Source organism: Hyla sarda, chromosome 1 (assembly GCF_029499605.1).
Source record: "Hyla sarda isolate aHylSar1 chromosome 1, aHylSar1.hap1, whole genome shotgun sequence".
Classification (NCBI taxonomy): domain Eukaryota; kingdom Metazoa; phylum Chordata; class Amphibia; order Anura; family Hylidae; genus Hyla; species Hyla sarda.
The window spans coordinates 553,483,111-553,503,032 of record NC_079189.1 but is presented as its reverse complement, the minus strand read 5'-3'; positions in this window follow the sequence as shown (position 1 = coordinate 553,503,032).

Below are 19,922 nucleotides of genomic sequence, written 5' to 3'. Positions count from 1 at the left end.
CTGCAGCTCACATGGAGCTCTGCACACAGCACACTATCCTGGAGCAAGGCCAGAACTAGCATTAAATAACTCCTCCCCCCCCCCCACACACACACACACACTATATACAGGGCAATTTGGGGGTTCCCATTGGGCAATCAGGGTCACGTGGGTACTCTGCATCATACCTCCTCACAGATATCCAGTACATTCCTTAAAGATACAGTGCAACATGATATATATGTACAGAACAAATATTACAATGAATATCACAGCATCACCTGAGCTGCAGGGCCCAACACAGGCACACTACGGTACTGGGACACCAGAGAACTGTGAGAGTCTTAACCTCTTTTTCCCCACTATTTGTGGCCATACCTCTCAACTTTTGCAGAGAGGAAAAATGGTCACACAAGTCAAGACAATTTTGTCAAGCAAGCCACCTAATGTTGCCCAATCCATAACCAAATGCTCCAGGCCTTCATAATAAGAAATGTAAAAAAAAAAACAACAACAATTAATACATTAGACACATATTTAACCCCTCTAGGACAAAAGTCGTATAGGTACGTCCTTGAGTTCTGGTACTTAAGAACCAAGAGTGTATCTGTACGTCCTGGTCCCGCTCACAAGCTGAGTACGCTTCATACCAGTAGGTTCAGGCTATCAGCAGCCAGGACCCATGGTTACTGCAGGAAATCGTCGATTTGGACGATGCCCGGCATTAACCCTTTACATCCTGCAATCAAAGTTGATTGTGGCATCTAAATGTGGGATCTATTGGTGCCAGTTAGCTCAGGGAGCTGATAAGGACATACGTGGCAAAATTGCAGGTCCCCATCAGCTGGGAGTGGACAGTGGGAAGGCCCTCACCTGCCTTCTCACCTGCCTCCTCACCGTCCGATCGGTGCTCTGATGTTCCAGCCAGGCTCGGCAGGCTAGAGCAGCAGAGCACCCGTAACACTGATCAATGCTGAGCCAAAGCCCAGCATTGAACAGTGTTTGCAATCTGTAGATTGCATGGTATAGCCCCTTATGGGAACTTTAAAAAGAACAGTAAGTAAATGTGAATAAGCTCCTCCCCTTATAAAAGTTTGAATGACCTCTCAGTTCCAATTTTTTTAATAAAATAATGTAATCAAAAATAAACATATGTGGTATCGCAACGTGTGTAAATGTCGGCATTATTAACATATAAGGTTATTTAAACTGCATGGCCGATGGCATACACGTAAGAAAAAAAAATACCAAAGTCCAAAATTGCTCATTTTTGGTCACTTCATCTTTCATAAAAAAGTTAATAAAAAGCATTCAAAATGCCCCATCAAAATAAAAATGGTACTGATACAAACTACAGACCACGGCGCAAAAATTAAGCCCTCATACATCCCCATATGCGGAAAAATATACACATTATATGGGTCAGAAGAGGACAATTTTAAAAGGGTACTGTGGCCCTAAGACATCTTATCCCCTATCCAAAGGATAGAGGATAAGATGCCTGATCACGGGGGTACGCCGCTTTGGACCCCCACAATCTTTCGTGCAGCACCCCGCTATCATCAGCCTCCGGAGCAAGCATCGCTCCGGGTCTGATAAATCATGGGGCCGGAGTATCGTGATGTCACGGCTTCACCCCCATGTGATGTCATGCTCCACCCCCTCAATGCAAGCCAATGGGAGGGGGCGTGACAGCCGGACCATCGCAATCAGGCATCTTATCCCATATCCTTTGCATAGGGGATAAGATGTCTTAGGGCCAGAGTACCCCTTTAAGCCTACAAATTTTGGTGCATGTAGTTATAATTTTTTTAAAGTAATAAAATAAAATAAAGCCTACGTAAATTGGATATCCCTGCAATTGTATGGACCTACAGAATCAAGATAAGGTGTCATTTGTACCGAAAAGTGCACTGCGTAGAAACAGAAGCCCCCAAAACTTATTTTTTTCAATTGCACCCCACAACATTTTTTGGGGAGTTTTATGTAGAGTTTGTCATGGGATGGTTGATCTCATTACAAAGTACAATTAGTGATGCAAAAAAAAAAAAAAAAAGCCTATATCCTTTATATGGGTCTGTGGGTGCATAATTAAAAGTGCTATGATTTTTAGGAGAGGAGGAAAAAACAAAAGTGCAAAAAAACTAAAATTGGCCTGGTCCTTAAAGGGGTACTCCAAGGGATAGGGGGATAAGATGCCTGATCGCGGGGGTCCCACCTCTGGGTGGCTCCGCAGCATCACTGAAGCAGCCCTGTACAGAAGACAGATGCCCTTACCTTCACAACACCATTAACTAGGTGAGTCCAGCAGCAGTCTCCTCTCACTGTATTCACCAAATGTCTGTACTCAGTGCTTGTCTCTGCCAGCAGGTCTCTCAGCTAGGTGCTGTCTCTGTGGTGCAGTCTCTCACAGCTAGAAGCACGTCTTTTCTCTGGCTGAGCTTGTGGTAGTGTAAGCAAATCCTCAGGGCACAGGACACAATCATGTGACAGAAGTCTGCACCAATCAGCATCATCTCTCATAAAAGGGCTGCTAATCATGTGATCACAGCACCAGTCTTTATTAACAGCATACTAAGTTCATTTGTGGCCTCCAACCGCCATCTACTGGGCAGTTAAGATAATGTAGCCAACTCCACAGGGGTTACATTTATTTTTCTTTACATAGTTTTTTCTTTTTTTTTTTTATTGGAAAAGGGGGATGGTTCTGACTTTTATTAGGGAAGGGGTTAAATCACATTTATTAACACATTATTTTGTTTTGCGATGGGGGCTATAACATTGCACACACTGATTTCATGCACTGATCACTGTCATGCATTAACATGGCATTGATCAGTGTTATCGCCGCTCGACTGCTCCTGCCTGGATTGCAGGCACGGAGCTGGCATTCGGCGATCAGACACGCAGGAGGCAGGTAGGGATCCTCCTAATGTCCTGCAAGCTGTTCGGGATGCCGCGATTTCCCCACGGCAGTTCACTTCAGATGCGGCGGTCAACTTTGATTGCCACATCTGAAGGGTTAATACCGGGCATCACTGCGATTGGTGATGTCCAGTCTCAGCCCCAGGTCCCGGCCGTTGATGGCCGCTGGGACGACCCGATATGATGCAGTCATTAAAAAAAATATATATATATATATATATATAATTTTTTTTTCTTGGTCACTGCACCTGCACACACATTTAAGCTCAGACATCTTTTATTTATACAGTTATTGCTTGTCTGGCCATTAGTAACCATGGAATATTTCGTGAGATGTTTCTGGCAGAATTTTCTGGGATGTAAAATCTGGCGAAAAATTAATGCAATTTTGGCACCAAAAAAATCCAATATGGCTGCAACAAAAAAAAACATTTGGCACGAAAAAAACACTAAAGTGGCATGAAAATGAATTTTCACATATTTTCAAAGCAGCACAAAAGACCTTTAAAAATGTGAGGAGAAAAGAAAAGGTGTAAATAATATCGCTGGAACAGAAATTACAGTAGTTTTTGAGAATCTCTCCCTATGTACACAGACACAGTGGGGGAGATATTCAAAAACTACTGTAATTTCTGTTCCAGCAATAATAATCACACTTTTTTTTTCTTCTCACATTCAAAGGTCTCTTGTGCTGCTTTGAAAATATGAAAATATATGAAAGCCAACATTATATTTATTCTTTATTAGATTGATTGGTTTTAGTAATCATCGCTATGTCCAGGTGGAGTAACCTGGGAGCTCGGTATTTGCTGACTGAACCGGAGCGTTCATGTGTTTGGAAAACGAAAGGGAGAGAAGGACAACTCCGACAGCTTATCTTCCAATGAACATGAAATATATAATAATTGTATTTTTTTATTGTTATGATTATTATTATTTACGCTTACATTACAATAATTCTAGGATTAACACTCCCATCTAGTGGCAAACAGCAAATATGACAAACTGTAGTACAGTTGAAGAGGTTTAGTGGTAAATTTCTAATTTATACATGAAAAATATATCTTTCTCGTGGTGAAAAAAATGTTCCATCAAAAACGATCAATACAATCCATGCTTTGTTTTGTTATATCTATTCAAAAGGAGAATGAATGCAAATTTGTAAACGTACTGGCGAAGATTTCAGCTACTTTACATTCATATTATGTGGCCATGTGCATTTTCCTATACAGAAGAGATTCCACTATATACCTTGCAATATGCTTTTACATCCATTGAGGTTATTGTAGTCTATGGACATGTTCAATGAATGCACCAGAAGTATCTCCAAGATACTCTGACACAGCATGATTGGTTCACAGATCCTATATCTCTTGGATAGAAAGGCAAATTTAAAGGAGTATTCCGGTGGATTTTTTTTTTATTTCATTTTTTTAAATCAACTGGTGCCAGAAAGTTAAACAGATTTGTAAATGACTTCTATTAAAACATCTTAATCCTTCCAGTACTTCTCAGCTGCTGTATAATACAGAGGAAGTTCTTTTTGAATTTCTTTTCTGTTTGACCACAGTGCTCTCTGCTGACACCTCTGTCCACGTCAGAAACTGTCCAGAGCAGGAGAGGTTTGCTATGGGGAATTGTTCCTGCTCTGGACAGTTCAGTGTCAGCAGAGAGCACTGTGGTCAGACAGAAAAGAAATTCAAAAAGAAAAGAACTTTGTCTGTATTATATGGCAGCTGATAAGTACTGGAAGGATTAAGATGTTTTAATAGTAAAGTCATTTATAAATCTGTTTAACTTTCTGGCATCGGTTGATTGAAAAATGTGTTTTCCACCGGTGTACCCCTTTGAGTCCAAAACACAGGCTAATTGTTCAATCTCAACCAGCTTTATTTTCCTTCTCATGCAGAGATTATATAGATTCAGCACAGTCTAAATGATATTAAACAAACCAGAAGCTAGTAAATCAGTAAGGACTACAAGTCACACAATGCCCTGGAGCAACTGTGATCCCTGCAGCAAACTCCTATGACTTTGCACTACTGTTTGAACTGTTCCTGTATTGTTGCATGTCACTAAGTAAAAGATAGTTTTCCATATCCCTGCATTGTGGTGGTCATTGTCCCCAGGGCTTGGCCCAGGAGAATTGTCTAAACCTTGGAATGTGTGGTTTACATTACCCTGGCATCATGGACTGCTTGTTAAATCATTCACACTGCACTTACCACATTATGTAATCCATGCTTTGCTGTGATGCTGTTAATGTTTTTCCTTAAGCTCACATAACACGGTGCAAAGCCAGGACAGTAACCCCTTTCTCCCCCTAAAATTCCATATATTGTAGTGTACTGTGAGTAATCAGACCAGCACGGTGTTAAGCTGCTCAATACACTTTCTCCATCAATATGTTATGTGCTGTTCTGTGACTGGCCCGAGAAGTAAGGGAAAGGAATTCCAGGTGTGAAAACAGTCCAGCTCTTGTCCCACTCCTCTGAAATGTAGAGCTGAGCACCATTGAGGGGACTCTCGGGGGCTCAATAAGTACAGTGAAAGAACCTGAGGATATGCTTTAATTTTTCTTTTGTGTATATTCTGCATCTTGTACTGGGTTAACAGCCATTGCTGTCATAACGATTTCCTTTTTGATTCTTACTTCAGCAAATAAACAGATCACTCAAGCTCACATAAATCGTACAAACTAACACAATAAAGATATCCTCATGAGTAAAGATCATTGTGTAAAAAACAAAAATTGAAAAGTAATGTGTGTTTATTGTAAAATGAAAGTTATTAACCCCTTAAGGATGCAGGACGTAAATGTACGTCCTGGTGCGGTGGTACTTAACGCACCAGGACGTACATTTACGTCCTGTGCATAACCGCGGGCATCGGAGCGATGCCCGTGTCATTTACGGCTGATCCCGGCTGCTGATCGCAGCCAGGGACTCGCCAGCAATGGCCGACGCCCGCGATCTCGCGGGCGTCCGCCATTAACCCCTCAGGTGCCGGGATCAATACAGATCCCGGCATCTGCGGCAGTGCGCGATTTGAATGAATGATCGGATCGCCCGCAGCGCTGGCGCTTGGGATCCGACCATTCAGAACGCCGCACGGAGGTCCCCTCACCTTCCTCCTTCCGGCTCCCGGTGTCTCCTGCTCTGGTCTGAAATCGAGCAGACCAGAGCAGAACATCGCCGATAACACTGATCTGTTCTATGTCCTATACATACAACAGATCAGCATTAGCAATCATGGTATTGCTATGAATAGTCCCCTATGGGGACTATTCAAGTGTAAAAAAAAAAAATTTAAAAGTAAAAGTAAAAAAAAAGTGAAAAATCCCCTCCCCCAATAAAAAAGTAAAACGTCCGTTTTTTCCTATTTTACCCACAAAAAGCGTAAAAAAATTATTTTATAGACATATTTGGTATTGCCGCATGCGTAAATGTCCGAACTATTAAAATAAAATGTTAATGATCCCGTACGGTGAACGGCGTGAACGAAAAAAAAAAAGTCCAAAATTGCTACTTTTTTAATACATTTTATTTTAAAAAAAATATACAAAATGTATGAAAAGATTTTTATATGCAAATGTGGTATCAAAAAAAAGTACAGATCATGGTGCAAAAAATGAGCCCTCATACCGCCGCTTATACGGAAAAATAAAAAAGTTAGAGGTCATCAAAATAAAGGGATTATAAAAGTACTAATTTGGTTAAAAAGTTTGTGATTTTTTTAAGCACAACAATAATAGAAAAGTATGTAATAATGGGGATCATTTTAATCGTATTGACCTTCAGAATAAAGAACACACATCATTTTTACCATAAATTGTACGGCGTGAAAACGAAACCTTCCAAAATTAGCAAAATTGTGTTTTTCTTTTTAATTTCCCCACAAAAATAGTGTTTTTTGGTTGCGCCATACATTTTATGATATAATGAGTTATGTCGTTACAAAGGACAACTGGTCGCACAAAAAACAAGCCCTCATACTAGTCTGTGGATGAAAATATAAAAGAGTTATGATTTTTAGAAGGCGAGGAGGAAAAAATGAAAACGTAAAAATTTAATTGTCTGAGTCCTTAAGGCCAAAATGGGCTGAGTCCTTAAGGGGTTAAAGGGTACCTCTCATCAAAAAAACTTTTGATACATTATAGATTAATGTATACAGAATAACTTTTCAATTGCATGTTATTAAAAAATATGCTTCTTTCTATTTAATTTTCCACTTTGAAGAAATGACCACTAGGGGTCTCCCTACCAGTCCTGGCAGCAAGCATTTCAGACTCATGACTGTCCTAAACACTACGAGCTGCCAGTCTGCTTTGTTCACAAAGGAGAACACTCAGAGCTGCCAGCCTGCTTTGTTCACAGCCTGTTTGGCTGTGAACAAAGCAGGCTGGCAGCTCTGAGTGTTTAGGACTCCAGCATGAGTCTGAAATGCTTGCTGACAGGACTGATCGGGAAAAATACAATAGAAAGAAGCATATTTTTCATTAACATGCTATTGGAAAGTTATTCAACATTCATTAATCTAAAATATATCAAAAGTTTATTTGATGAGAGGTACCCTTTAATACTCAGTACAATTGGTTTCGCAAATAAAAAAAAGAAAGAATTATGGCTTTTAGAGGAGAAGAAAAAATCCAATAACCCAAAAACATAAACGAGCTTGTTCATTAAGGGGTTAATTAAAAAGAAGCTAGATCATCTCATGTATTCAGGTAAACAGGGTGTTAAATGCAGAAATTCACTTTACTTTGCAGAAAATGTTTTAAATATTTCAAATTGCAATATTGAAGCCTACCACTAGGTGGTGCTCAGTGCATATGTTCTAATATAGAACATCCCTGAATTTTTTAGTCACAAAACTGCTGGGGAGAAAATGTATCATCACTACAAGGCAACAAAACAGGAACTTGAGGCAGTGATAGGATTTAAGTTAAACAAAATAAGACTTTAAAGGGTGTAATAACGTAGTAATAAATATATACGTACACTACCAATTTTTGGTTTATTTTAGCCCTGATGTTTTCTGCAGTCCCTTTTTATATGATGTTTGTAAGTCATTTTTTATTCATGACTGCTGCCTCCTGTCGCCAGCTCGTAACCTCTCATGTCGTGTAGATGTCATGTACCATAGGTTTACAGTGGCAGGTATTAGGTGCTTTATTTATATAACATTTGAGGAACATTTTATCATTAAGAGCAATGTTTTACATTCTTTCTCCAGCTGTTACGAAACTACAACTCCCAGCATGCCCAGACAGTCTTTGGCTGCTTGGAAATGCTGGGAGTTGTAGTTTTGCAACAGCTGGAGACACATTATTTGAAAACACACACAGGATCCTGTGCATATTTGATGCTGCAGATTTGAAGCTGTGTTCAAGATTACATTGAAATCTGCACCATCAAATTTGCACAGGATACTGTACATGTGAATACACCCATAAACTCATAAAATAAATGGCATTGTTCATTGGTCCCTTAACACTTGTAGAGGCCTGGAGCAGGATATTGGAGGCAGCAAGGGAGCGCTGGATGTAAAAAAAATGTATACCGCACATAATGGACATAGTTAGTAGTGTTGCTCGCGAATATTTGCAATGCGAATTTTATTTGCGAATATCGCATATTCGCGAATTCACGAATATTCGCGAATATAGCACTATATATTCGTAATTACGAACATTCGTTTTATTTTTTGAACATTTTTTTTTTCCACAGTACACATCACAGTGATGGCTCTAATACTACTGTGTGAGACTGGTGTGCGAATTTTCGCATATACAAAAATTTGTATATGTAAATTTTCGCATATGCTAATTTTCGCATGCGCGAATTTTCACATATGCGAAAATAAAACGAGAATATTAGGAATATGCGAATATGCGCGAATATATGACGAATATTCGTCCATATATTCGCGAATATTCGCGAATTCGAATATGGCCTATGCCGCTCAACACTAATAGTTAGTGAAGAAAACTCTCCCGCCATATAACCCCTTTAATTCAAGCACCGACATGCCAGGAGTGTTGTTAGTGTCTTGAAAGATCCAGGGTGCAAGTCACAAGATATATGTTCCTCTACAAAAAAGTTTATTTATATGCATAGTTCTCCAATCATACCACAGTACCAGGCAGGGCTGGCCCTACAATGGGTCCCACTGGGTCCATTGGACCCAAGCAGCACCTTCACAGGGACCTTCACAGGGACCCAGGCCACCCCTTCGCCACCATGACGGACCTAGTCCATCATGGTGCCACTCGGGGTGTATGGAGCGGGATCCTGACTTGTGCCCGCTTCATACCCGGCGGCCCCCAGCTGATTTCAGTAGCTGGGGGCCGCCGCTAATAGTCGACATGCAGCAACCGCCACAGCCAGCTATTAACCCTTTAGATTGCCTCTGACAGCGGCATCTAAAGGGAGATTTCAACCATCCCTGGTGGTCCAGTGGGGTGGAGCTAATGAATGATTCCTCCTAAATGCCCCCTAAGGAACCAATAAAAAAAGAAAAAATAGTTTAACAAAAGTAAAAGAAAAAAATTAACCACTTCCATGTTAAAAATTCTAATTACGCCTCCCCCCCCTTTTCCCATATAAAAACATGTAAGCATAATAAAAATAGACATATCACATACAAACTTTTGAAAAATTTGATTCGGCCAATTCACCGAATTTTTTGAAAAAACTTGTTTCGATCAAATTTATTTGGGGCAAATCTAAATTAAACACAGCTATTTCTGGCTTCAGAGAGCCTCAATAGGGGTGTAGAACACTTTGCTTTGTTCTAACACGCATATTGAGTGTGCTGGGGTAGTGAAATAATACTGTTATTCAGAATGACATGCAGATTACAGGCATCACTTTTAGAATCACTGCCGCAGAGCGGCACAATGACAGAGCCTGGAGGTGGCATCAGTATGAGGAGACCATATAGTGGCTGAATGACACAGCGTGGAGGTGTTGGCAGCATGAGGAGACCATATAGTGGCTGAATGACACAGCGTGTAGGTGTTGGCAGCATGAGGAGACCATATAGTGGCCGGATGCCACAGCTTGGATGTGGCTGAAGCATGAGGAGACCATATAGTGGCTTAATGACACAGTGTGGAGGTGTTGGCAGCATGAGGACACAATATAGTGGCTGAATGACACAGCGTGGAGGTGTTGGCAGTATGAAGAGACCGTATAGTGACTGAATGACACAGCGTGGAGGTGTTGGCAGCATGAGGAGACCATATAGATGCTGAATGACACAACATGGAGCTGGCAGAAGCATGAGTAGACACTAGGGCTTCAGATTAAAAGATGAATTTTATCATTTCAATTGAAGATTTATGGTAGCTAGTGCTACCAAAAAAATTTTTAGACCCAGGCCCAGCAGCATCAGTAAACCATATATTGGCTGAATGACACAGCCTGGAGGTGGCTGAAGCATGAGGAGACCATGTAGTGTCTGAAAGGTACAGCCTGGAGGTAGCTGAAGCATGAGGAGGCCATATAGTGGCCGAATGACACAGCTTGGATGTGGCTGAAGCATGAGGAGACCATATAGTGGCTGAATGACACAGCATGGAGGTGTTGGCAGCAAGAGGAGACCATATAGTGACTGAATGACACAGTGTGGAGGTGTTGGCAGCATGAGAGAGCATTTCACTCCTGGATCCAGTCAGCACAATGTCTTGTCACAATGTTTCCTACACAATGAGATTAAATATTACCGCCATACAGTCAGGACCCCTTCACACTTTCTTGATTGGAATCAGGCTGACAAATTCTGCTTGAAAAATGTGCTACAATGATTTTACATTGTTATAACAAGATTATGGTGGTTCGGCACTACATGTCCCACACTGCCCCGTAACAAAAGAGGTTCATGTACTCACGATTCCCAGCTAAAGAGCCTTCCATGGTGCTCAGTGCAGACACGCCAGATCCTCTGATAAACAGTAGTATGTAGTAAGAAAACACGGCACTCACATATCGCTGCCAAACTAGTGCTTGTTTATTCCATGAGCATTTACCTTGAGCCGATCACATAGAGGGAGCCGAGCAGAAATGGATAACGACCACTTTGCGGCGTCAGACGTTTCTATTGGTCCTACCTCATCAGCCCTGGCAGCATTCTTAAATTCAAATTAACTTTATTGTTCGATGCGCATGGTAGCAAGACACATTCCATTAACCCATGCATTTCTTGTCATAAATTTGGCATGGCCAGGGCAGGTGATCATTCACAATGATTTTGTAGTAGAACACACAATTTCTTTCACGGTCTGCACTCTGGCCAGACACCCTGGCCGTGAGCTCTCCCTTCCTGCACCTGCTGTTGGGGCTGGGATTCGCATCGCGGGATGCACCCGCATGCAAATCCCAGCCCGTCACTCGCCTCCGCTCTCCTCCGTCCCTTCTGTCTTCTCGCAGCATTGGTGTGCGTGTCCCCATCCTATCGCGTGTGCCAGCACTCTAAAATTTAAAGGGCCAGTGCGCCCTTAATCAGTACATGCACCTGCACTATTTTTATAAATAACACCTCCCTTCACTCCCTGACGGATCTTTGTTGCCCCTGAGCCTTAGAGAAAGCGTTTGTTGTTTAGCCTTGCTATGTTCCTGACCCTTGCATTCCGTGACCTGACCTTGCTCCTTGCCGCCTGCTTATTGACCTCCTGCTATGTCCCTGTCTATGCACCTGTGCCGCCAGCCATGACCTCATGCTATCCTCCTGACCACCTCCTGCCTATCCCTCCTGTGCCTTGCATTACCTCAGCCGCCTGTGTGGTCGAGTCGTGCCAGGGGTAGCGACCTGGGTGCCACCTGCCGCAGCAAGACCATCCCGCTTTGCAGCGGGCTCTGGTGAAAACCAGTGGCACCTTAGACTCCGCTCCCCGGCACGGTCCACGTCTTCTGCTACACGGGTCCAGCGGATCCACTTCCACCAGAGTGTCCTGCCAACTGCCGTGAGTCCTTACAAGTTCAAGCACATAAATTGAAAAACAGTGTAAAGTGTGTATAGTGCATAACCAAAATTATTCTTATACTAATATTATCATAAACAAAATCCTACTAAAGATTATTTATCCCAGTGTAGGGGCTCCATAACTCTGCTAACACATTGATGTCACTGCGCTCATTTAGACCTCTAAGGCCTAATGCCTGAGGTTTAATGATCAGGGCTGTTTCTTTTTGTAGTAAAAGTTTGTTACGATCACCTCCCCCTGGGATACCATCTATGTGGACAAGACCCATAAATTTTATATCAGTGATCCTGCTGTCATGCACCTCCTGTACATGTTTAATAAAGCGTGGAGAGCCCTTTCCAGTACTGAGCGATTTCACATGTTCAGAAAAACTCACATTTAATGCACAGATAGTTTTGCCAATATAGAACATGCTGCACTAAAACAGGGACCAAAGGAATGAACCACACATGAAGATCCCTGTGGGTACATTTTTCTGTAGCCAGTTGTCACTCGAATTGGGCAGTCTACCTTTTACAAGCACATCATGGAGACTCTTTGTTTTCTTAACAGTAACCAGGGGTTTGTTATAAACTACTTTTTTCAATATGTCATCCTGAGCCAAAACGTACCAATTTTTGTAGATATAGTTCTTAATTGTCCGTCCCATGGGACTATGCTGGAAAGAAAACACAAAACGCCTATCACTAGAGGTGGTATTAAGTTTTTTTCTTCTTCTTAACTAGGGTACTTCTTGTTACGCCGAGCGCTCCGGGTCCCTGCTCCTCCCCGGAGCGCTCACGGCGTCTCTCTCCCTGCAGCGCCCCGGTCAGACCCGCTGACCGGGAGCGCTGCACTGACATTGCCAGCGGGGATGCGATTCGCACAGCGGGACGCGCCCGCTCGCGAATCGCATCCCAAGTCACTTACCCGTCCCGGTCCCCGGCTGTCATGTGCTGGCGCGCGCGGCTCCGCTCTCTAGGGCGCGCGCGCGCCAGCTCTCTGAGACTTAAAGGGCCAGTGCACCAATGATTGGTGCCTGGCCCAATTTGCTTAATTGGCTTCCACCTGCTCCCTGGCTATATCTGCTCACTGCCCCTGCACTCCCTTGCCGGATCTTGTTGCCTTGTGCCAGTGAAAGCGTTTAGTGTTGTCCAAAGCCTGTGTTACCTGAACTCCTGCTATCCATCTTGACTACGAACCTTGCCGCCTGCCCCGACCTTCTGCTACGTCTGACCTTGCCTCTGCCTAGTCCTTCTGTCCCACACCTTCTCAGCAGTCAGCGAGGTTGAGCCGTTGCTAGTGGATACGACCTGGTTGCTACTGCCGCAGCAAGACCATCCCGCTTTGCGGCGGGCTCTGGTGAACACCAGTAGCCTCTTAGAACCGGTCCACCAGCACGGTCCACGCCAATCCCTCGCTGACACAGAGGATCCACTACCTGTAAGCCGAATCGTGACACTTCTGTCTAGGGCCCTAGCCCGATGTTAAGCTTTTTCCAACAATACTTTTGGGTAATTTCTTTCTTCTAGCCGTGTCATTAATTCACTGGCCTGTTGATCAAAGGATGAAATAGTATAATTAATGCGGCGTAATCTGACCAGCTGTCCATATGGTAAAGAGTTCTTAACATACTCCGGGTGATAACTGTTGTTGTCTAACAGGGAATTGACAGCTGTGGGTTTTCGATACCCTCTAGTTTTAATTTTACCTGAGCAGGCATCTATTTCAACATCTAAGAAATTACATTTCTGTCCCCAATATACTTTTGTGAACTTCATCCTAAACAAATTGTGGTTAAGATAACTGATAAATTCACCAAACTGTTGTTCATTCCTTGTCCATACGATGATACTATCATCAATGTACCTAAGGTACAATTTGATGAAAGGGGTAAAGGTTGGAGTATATACTGTGTGCGCCTTGAATTCTGCGAGATACAGATTTGCGAAAGTTGGGGCAACGAGTATCCCCATCGCCATTCTCGCCATCTGTTTAAACCATCTCTGTTTGAGCTGAAAACCGTTGCATTTCAGCACTATAATTAACAATTCACACAGGAATTCCCCATATCAACAGCATACCGAAGTTGGTTACGGGTGTAAAGGCTCTCCACATCTATGCTGGCAAGGCTAATGGTATCTTCCCACACAAAATCCTCCAAAGCCCTCAACAGGTCGCCTGTGTCCTGCAAGTATAAGGGGACATTTTTAAGAAGGAGTCGAAGCATCCAGTCAAGGTACTTTGATGCCTGTTCAGTGACCGATCCCCGCCCGGTGACAATTGGTGTCTGAATTTCTCCGTGTGGACCAGTATATAACATGCCGCACAAGTCAGTGGTGTATGCCATCAGATGTTCGTGCGGCATGTTCTATATTGGCAAAACAATCCATGCATTAAATGTGCGTTTTTCTGAACATGTGAGATCACTGAATACTGGAAAGAGCTCTCCACGCTTTATTAAACATGTACTGGAGGCGCATGTAAGCAGGATCACTGATACAATATATACAATTTTTGGTCTTGTCCACATCGATAGTATCCCAGGGGAGGTGATTGTAACAAACTGTTACTACAAAAAGAAACAGCCCTGATTATTAAAACTCAGGCATTAGGCCTGGGAGGTCTAAACGAGCGCAGTGGAGCCTCTACACAGTGATAAATAATCTTTAGTAGGATTGTGTTTATGATAATATTAGTTTTAGAATAATTTTGGTTATGTATTATACACTTTACACTGTTTTTCAATTTATGTGCTTGAAATTGTGTGTTCTTCTATTAAATCATTGTGAACGATCACCTGCCCTGGCCGTGCCGAACTTATGACAAGCAATGCATGGGTTAATGGAGTGTGTCTCGCTACCATGTGCATGGAATAATAAAGTAAGTTTGGATTTAAGGACGCTGCCAGAGGTGATGAGGTAGGACCAGTTGAAGCGGCTGATGCCACGAAACAGACGTTGTCCATTTCTGCTCCGCTCCCTCTATGTGATTGGCTGTAGTTACCTGCTCCTGGAATAAATAAGCACTAGTTTGGCAGCGATACGTGAGTGCCGTGTTTTCCTACTAAAGACTATGATTTTACATTGTGCTGAATGGGATTTCTGCTGACCTATTCGGAGGGCAGATTTTCTGCTTCGGAATTCAGCAATCTGGATTCCTCAAAAAGAAAGAACATGTTCATTCTTTTGGAGGAATCCACTCAGACGTGCATTGCTGTCAGTGGAGATGGCGCAAATCCAAGTCGTCATAGTTGCACATGTCTGCCCGAAATTTCTCTAAGCAGATAATTTGGTGTTTGAATGGGCCCTTACTCAAGAAAACACACTAAACAAAGACAAATAATACCACCTTACCATGACCTCCTATTACCATAGTGACTGAATAATACCACATATCATGACCACATATTACCATCACATAGTGATTGAATAATACCACATTGCTATTACTGAATTAAACCCACTATGGGGGACTTTCTTAAACTGGTGTTTCCAACATGGGTCCTATATAAAAACCCATCCATCAGCTACACTGGATTAATTAAAGGGATACTCCGACCCTAGACATGTTATCTCCTATCCAAAGGATAGGGGATAAGATGTCTGATAGCAGGGGTCCTGCCGCTGGGGACCCCCGCGTTCTCCTTGCTGCACCAGGCGTTCGTTTAGAGCTTCGGGAGCAGCGCCGGAGGCTCATGACATCACAGCCGTGCCCCACTCGTGATGTAAAGGCCACGCCCCCCCTTTTATTGATGGAAGTCCGGGTGGGGATACTCCAACTGATCACTAGAATGAAGGGGCAGAAGTGCACGGCTGCAAGTGATGTGTCCTTTCATCTGAACTCTTCTCAGTAAAAGCAAGCTGCATATGCTTACAATGGAAGTGTATGGGATTTCCGTTAAATAGAATTGCCAGAATTCCCATAGGCATCCATTGTTAATCTGTATAATGCTTTTTCTAGATGTGCAGAGCAACTTAAAGAGGCATAGTAGGCGAGATTTATCAAAACCTGTGCAAATGAAAAGTTGACCAGTTGCCCATAGCAACCAGATTGCTTCTTTTATTTTAAAAAATGGCTCTAAAAAAGGAAAGATGTAATCTGCTTGGTTGCTATGGGCAACTGCACTATTTTTCCTTTACACAGGTTTTGATAAATCTCCCCTAGTGTATGCAGCTGTGAGCTATTGCCCTTTCATTCTAGCGACTGGTAGAAGTCTCAGCTCCTGGACCTCACGATGTGTCCGAAGTTTGTTATAATAGTAGTTGTTACAAAAAAGCAGTAACTACTGCAAAAAAGCGCACACCAATAATATTTCAAGAAAATCTATACTTTATTAGTTCATAATCATAACATTAGAGAAAAAGGCTAAAAACAATTAAAAAGCTCTATGAGCTAGAACCACAACATGGGAGAAGGGCCATGAACCCCCCCCCCCCTCCCCCTCCTCACCAATCCGTCTAAATGGCACAAATTATGTATACACAGTTCTGACTGGGACAAACATAGGCATAGAAATAATCATCAAAATCATACAAAAATCACAATAAGAATACAGTGTGCATAAGCAAATAAGGATGAGTATAACTAAACATAAGCCAAAACAAACCACAGACAGAATATCACTGTAGGAGTGCCAGACGGGATGCCAGAGCCCCACGCATTACGTCACAATGTGACTTCCTCAGGGGTAAACACCCCCCTGTCCTCTCCAGACTACTCTGTCCTTTTTAGACCCCTCTGTCCTCTCCAGACTTCTCTGTACCCCAGATCCCCCTGTCCTCTCCAGACCACTCTGTCCTTTTTATACCCCTCTGTACCCCAGATCCCCCTGTCCTCTCCAGACCACTCTGTCCTCTTTAGACCCCTCTGTCCTCTCCAGACCCTCTGTGTCCCAGACCCTACTGTACTCCAGACCCCTCTGTCAGGACCTTCCTATTGATGTAATCGCAGGTCTTTGCAGATAGGCTGTAAGTCCCTCTGCTTTGTGCAGCCTGGACAGGTTAAGGTCCACATTTAGATAACTGATTTTGCAGAAATTTGGCTACAAATCGTGGTAAAACCTGCAACGTTTGCGCAAATCGCTGCTAAATTGTCAAGATTTTACCACGATTTATGTAAAATTTTTAAGTGTAAGCGTGGACCTAAAGCTGTCTAGGAAGCCCCCTTTTGATTGTCCAGATTATAATATAGGCTGTGTTCTGCTGTATTTGGTGTGGTGTCTGTAATGGCTGTGTGCATATTTAATGTCCAGGCCATGTATTCCAGGCCCTGCCCCTCTGTCCTCCTTTTCCAGACTCCTTTGTCTCCTCCTTCTCCAGACACATAAGTTCTTCTCCAGACCTCTCTGTCCCCCCAGAACCGTCTCCTTTCAGGGGCCTAAATCCTCCACGGACATGTATGTACTGCTGGATGTGCTCAGTGAACAGAACCTCAAAAATTCCCATCAAAACAAAAATGGTACCTATAAAAACTACAAATCACTGCACAAAAAATTACCCTCATACATCACCTTACACAGAAAAATAAGAGTTGTAGGGGTCAGAATCAGGGGCAGATCCAGAGTGGAGTCTCGGGAGGGGCACTATTAGAGTATTTTGTGTTGGCGGACAGAAAACAAGGTGTTGCTTACGGAACTTACAATATTATTAAATGTATCATACAGTCCTAACCTTGTTTAAGACTCTTAGGCCATGTTCACATGTCAGAATAATTATCAAATATACCAATTGCCACAGAATGGGAAAGTGCTAAAGAAGTTTTTACCATTTAAAACTACAGCTCCCAGTATGACCTAAGTAGTGGTAAGGGGATGCTGGGAGTTGTTGTTTCACCCATCATTACTGCAGAACTTCTTCAGTGACTACAGCTCTGATGGGACACACACAGGAGGATACAGAATGATATCAGTGACTACAGGTGACGTCTTCTCTATAGTGAGGAGAATACACAATGATATCAGTGACTACAGGTGACGTCTTCTCTATAGTCTTTCCTTATCTAATTCAGATGTACTTACCACGGGACTTGTTCCAGCTAAATGCTCTCTCTGCAGAACTTGATGCCCAGACGTCTCCTCACTATGTCAGTGGATTCTGATCCTCTATATGAAAACAATAATTATTATAATACTGCCAAACACTGTATTCTTCGAATATAATACTGGCACATACCTTCTGAATATAATTCTGACACACTATACCTCCTGAATTTACAACACACTGTACCCTCTGAATATAATACCGCCACACACCGTACCCTCTGAATATAATACTATCACACACCGTACCCTCTGAATATAATACTACCACACACTGTGCCATCTAAATATAATACTACCACACACTGTGCCCTCCGAATATAACACTACCACACACTGTGCCCTCTAAATGTAATACTAGCAAACACTGCACTCTCTGAATATAATACTACCACACACTGCACTCTCTGAATATAATACTACCACACTGTGCCCTCTAAATTTAATACTACCACACACTGCACTCTCTGAATAGAATACTACCACACACTGCACTCTCTGAATATAATACTACCACACACTGTGCCCTCTAAATTTAATACTACCACACACTGCACTCTCTGAATAGAATACTACCACACACCGTACCCTCTGTATATAATACTACCACACACTGCACTCTCTGAATATAATACTACCACACACTGTACCCTCTAAATATAATACTACCACACACTGCGCTCTCTGAATATAATACTACCACACACTGCACTCTCTGAATATAATACTACCACACACTGCACTCTCTGAATATAACTTGCTGTGCAGTGCACCCTCTGAATAAAATACCCAAATGCATTGTGGCCCATAAAAAAACGTACCACCCCAGAAATTCCTCATAATCTACAATATACTTCTGAAATGCAGAACACTCTGTGCCTTCACATATAGTAATAATGCCCCATCTTGTGCCCCTACATGTAATAATTATGAACCGTCCTGTTCCCCCCACATAATAATGCCCTGTGCCCCTAACATTTATTGCCCCCTGTGCTGTGCCCTTCACATATAATTCCACGTTCTTTGCCCCTCACATACAATGCCCCATCATGCGTCCCTCACATATAATGCCCCCTGTGCTGTGCCCCTCACATATAATGCCCCCCGTGCTGTGCCCCTCACATATAATGTCCCCTGTGCTGTTCCCCTCACATATAATGCCCCCTGTGCTGTGCCCCTCACATATAATGCCCCCCATGCTGTGCCCCTCACATATAATGCTCCTGTCATATGCCCCACACATATAATGCCCCCTGTGCTGTGCCCTTCACATATAATGCCTCCGTTCTTTGCCCCTCACATATAATGCCCCCATCATGCACCCCTCACATATAATGCCCCCTGTCCTGTCCAGTCAGGGGGAATTATATGTGAGGGGCACAGGACAGGGGGCATTATATGTTTGGGGCACATGACAGGAGCATTATATGTGAGGGGCACAGGACAGGGGGCATTATATGTGAGGGGCGCATAATGGCGCATTATATGTGAGGGGCACAGGATGGGGGCATAATATATATTAGGGGCGCATGATGAGGGCATTATGTGTGAGGAGTACAGGGGGCATTATATGTGTGGGGCACAGCACAGGGGGCATTATATGTGATGGGCACAGAACAAGGGGCATTATATGTGTGGGGCACAGCACGGGCATTATATGTGAGGGGAAAAGCACAGGGGACATTATGTGTGGGGCACAGCACAGGGGGCATTATATGTGTGGGGCACAGCACAGGGGGCATTATATGTGTGGGGCACAGCACAGGGGGAAATATGTGTGGGGCACAGCACAGGGGGCATTATATCATATAATGCCCCCTGTGCTGTGCCCCACACATATAATACCCCCTGTGCTGTGCCCCACACATATAATACCCCCTGAGTTGTGCCCCCCACACATATAATTTATATGTGTGGGCACAGCACAGGGGGCATTATATGTGTGGGGCACAGGGGGCATTATATGTGTGGGGCACAGCACATGGGGCGTTATATGTGTGGGGCACAGCACAG